At 44.6% G+C, this 3,569-nt stretch overlaps 1 protein-coding gene across 1 annotated transcript in view; it reads right to left on the reverse strand.

Annotated features, from left to right (window-relative positions):
• Positions 1-3,569, reverse strand: part of agbl4 (AGBL carboxypeptidase 4) — a 250,453-nt gene that overhangs the window by 117,936 nt on the left and 128,948 nt on the right. The window lies entirely within an intron of this gene.

Raw genomic sequence — 3,569 nt, forward strand, 5'->3', positions numbered from 1 at the left:
ATTTTCAATATTGTGCTGCCCCCGACCGACCGACTCTCCCCCGCCTCCCCCTTCCCTCTGGCTCCTATCTCTCGCAGCCCTCCACTCTTTGTCTGGTAAATTATCACACTCGTTCTCCATTCATTAGCATGCTGCTGCTTATTTAGCTACGCTGCTGAGAAGCCTTCAACAAAATCAACTGGAAAATACTCAATATGAGGCGGCCGGCGCGCTCCTCTCCTCTCCTCCCACCCATCCTTCATCTCCTTCTTTGTTTGTTTTATGTGTGTGTCTGCGTTTTTCTTTTGCTTTTTTTTTTTTTTTAAACCACATCAAAATGGAAGCATAGTCCCCCCATAATGAAGAGGAGGGAGATAAAATATGCAAATTCACAGAGAAAGGGTATAATTAGGGCAGTAATAGGAAGTGTTGTTTTCACAGCTGCTCATTTACACAAAAGCCTGATAGTAGGTTTTTTTTTTCTTGTATATATATAAATAATCTGTGTTTTTTTCTTCTTTCCCTCCTTCCTTCTCTCAAGGTGTGAAAAAATGCTGTGTTCCACCAAAACAAATCTCTGCAGCTCGACACCCTGCGAGCCGGTCGACCCTGCAGCCGTCGAGCCGCTCACAGATTTCTATCAGCTCAGGTACGTACGCCGGGACAGGAGGTCGCCAACGGAGTCGACTTCCCACCTTCCCGGGTCGAACGCCGTTGCCCGCAACTTTCCTCGGCGTGCAAACTCCATTTAAACTGGGTCCAGTCTTTACTTCGCCATCCTGCTGCCAAAGAAAGGCGTTCAGGTGTTTGGGTGGCAAAGAAGCTCAAAAGCATTAAAGTCTGTTAAAAAAAAGTCATGGTTTCTGCTGCAGTGGAATCAATTTGGTGAAAAAAAAGGGAGTTTGAACACCTTTTCCTTAATTAACATTTCAGAGCAACACGGCGGCTAAAAGGTGCTGCACGCAAAACCCCGGCCGCTTTGCTGGATCTTCATTTCTTAACTCTGAAACGCGTGCAAACGGAGGGATGGCTACAAACGAGAAACAAATGAGCGCTTAATGAATAAATGTTTCAGCCTGACTCAAAGGGGGAGCCGCCCGACAGATAGAGATCAACCGACGACGTCTACAAAGAGGGGTTAACTTTCATTTATCTGCCAGAATAAAGAGAGAAAAGATTAACGTTCTGACGCAAACATCTTTCTCATCAAAGCCAAACAGAAACGGTGGCGACACAAAGAGTTTAAATCATCTTTCTGTGGGTTTTTTTTTTTTGGAGCAAGCGATTCGCAGGTTTTTTTTTTTAAAGGATGGGAGAGAGTCTTCCTGCAGCTGACAGAACTCCACGAATGCAATTTGCAACGGGACCGAGAAAAATACATCACATTCAAAACAATAGCGGCGCTGCAACAGAGACACAAATGCATGAAATATCACTATATTGTTTGGCTGGCTGCCCGGAGACTTCTATCTGAAGGAATGGATGCTGTTAAGCGACTGAGGGGAGGCCAGGTTGGCGGATTGTGGGAAGACTGTGCCGACCCCGCGTTTACACTGCAGACAATTTAAGTTTGAAGTAATCTCCCAACTTATTCTGGCATTTTCCGACATGTGTTATGCAAATGTGGACACACTGTAAATGCCGGCGCGTCCCGGCAGAGAGAAAAGGGCCTCGCGGGAGTTTAAAATTTAATTATATCAGCACATAAACACACTAAAAAAAGGGAATTGTAAAATGCATGTATAAGAAAAAAACTTGCCTCCTACAAAGTTGGGTTTATGAGATTCAGCGCTTGTCTTGCTTTGACCATAATAAGTTTGGTACAAACTTGTAGCTGCTGGCTGAGCTCGCTGTAATAACTGGCTATCGACAACCAAACTCATTTCCACAGCTTCTTATTTTCCTAATGGCGTGTTTCGTTTTATTAGCTGTTGCTCCTTCCGGCAATTGCAGCAACTATAAGTGCCACTTTTATAACAAACCTAATTGCGCTGGCCGGCCTAAACTTCCAGGTTACACTTTTACTCATCGCAGTCGCTTGTTTTAAGCGTTTTGCAGGACGAGTCCGGTTCAAAACGACATTCGTTTGAATCAAGAAGCAGAAGTTTTCTTGCGTTTTTGTCGACTTGCCGGTGATGTAATTGGATGAAGGCTCGTGTCTGCGGCTGAACCGTGTAATTAAAATACTCCAGTACACACTTAAAAAACCACAAAGATGCGACCCTTTTCTAAAATTGAATATGTGTGATTCGTGTTGTGAAATATTCCCTGACCTGGCTGTTACCATGGAAACAATACAGCTAAAATAATTACGGCTCCGGCGGTGGGCTCCCGTGTTTGTGCGTACTGTAAGCACACCGGCGCCTTTCACAGGTTAAATTTCTCACACTGCTAATATGTGTAATGAAAGATTCGGCTTCTGAGCGCGGGCTGAGCAGAAAGGCGACCTCTGACCTCGTCCATATGTACAGCGGTTCTGTCTGGAGGAAGTAACACAAAGAACCGCTGTAAAAAAGACAGGCTCTAATGAAGAACATTTCTATTCGGCTCTGACAGAAACAGCAGGGAAATGGAGATACAAAGAGAGAAGTGATAGAGTGAAGAAGAAGAAAGTCAGAGGAGAGATCTGAGAACTGCCTATTATCTCCACGCCGCTTCATTGCTTTAGACACACACACACACACACACAAAAAAGTGTGCACACGCGCCCCACACACACACAAAAACACACACTCAGACACAACCGTCCTCTCAAATCTGCCCAGATCTCATGAATATGATTGACCTTTTTTCCACTGTAATGCTGAGAGCGCATAAAGGCAAAGGAGAAACTAAACAGAGGCAAGCAGAGTTAATTTAGAACAACACATTATTGGGCGCTGACTGCAGATATGGAAAAGGACAATCTAATCGATAAGCCAAAAGAATGACAATGGCCTCTCAAATCAATGTCTGCACCCCATTTTCTCACTGTGAAAAGACAAAGCCTTCAATGCAGGAGTTTTTGTTGTTCTGTGTTGTGTAGTTTGCACCTGTGTGTGTGTGTGTGTGTGTGTGTGTGTGTGTGTGTACCTGGCTGCTGCTGCTGCTGCTGCTGTGGTGGAACAGTTGCCAGGACTAATCATTATTTAGTTGTGGTGGGGCTGGAAAGGTCAGCAGTCTGAAATGTCAGGCTGTGTTCAACAGGAGCCAGATGCAGTCGTGCGCTGCTCAAGTGTCCAATTAAAGAGGGCCGAGTGAGGTTTGAGTGGGTCTGTGTGTGGGAGCGAGTGTGCATGTGTGTGTGAAATGAGGAAGAGGGAGGGGAGACCTAAAGGCTTTTCTTTCCTCCATGTTTGTATATTTATCATCACAGCTATACAGGACGTAACGCGTAGCTACGCTCACGTCCGGGTTCGTTTGTGTTCAGCAAGTTTCATTAATCAAGTGTTTCTTTCTGATTTTTTTTTTAAAGTTCCTGGAGTTTACTGCCCATATTCTAAGATAAGCAACCATCCAGTTCAAATGACTTGAAAAGTGTCGTAGCTCAGATACTTGGATCAGAGATGTTACGAGGACACTAGAGGTGCCGCTAATGATTATTTTTCTAT

This window comes from Stegastes partitus, unplaced genomic scaffold (genome assembly GCF_000690725.1).
Source record: "Stegastes partitus isolate 25-593 unplaced genomic scaffold, Stegastes_partitus-1.0.2 Scaffold864, whole genome shotgun sequence".
NCBI classification, from domain to species: domain Eukaryota; kingdom Metazoa; phylum Chordata; class Actinopteri; family Pomacentridae; genus Stegastes; species Stegastes partitus.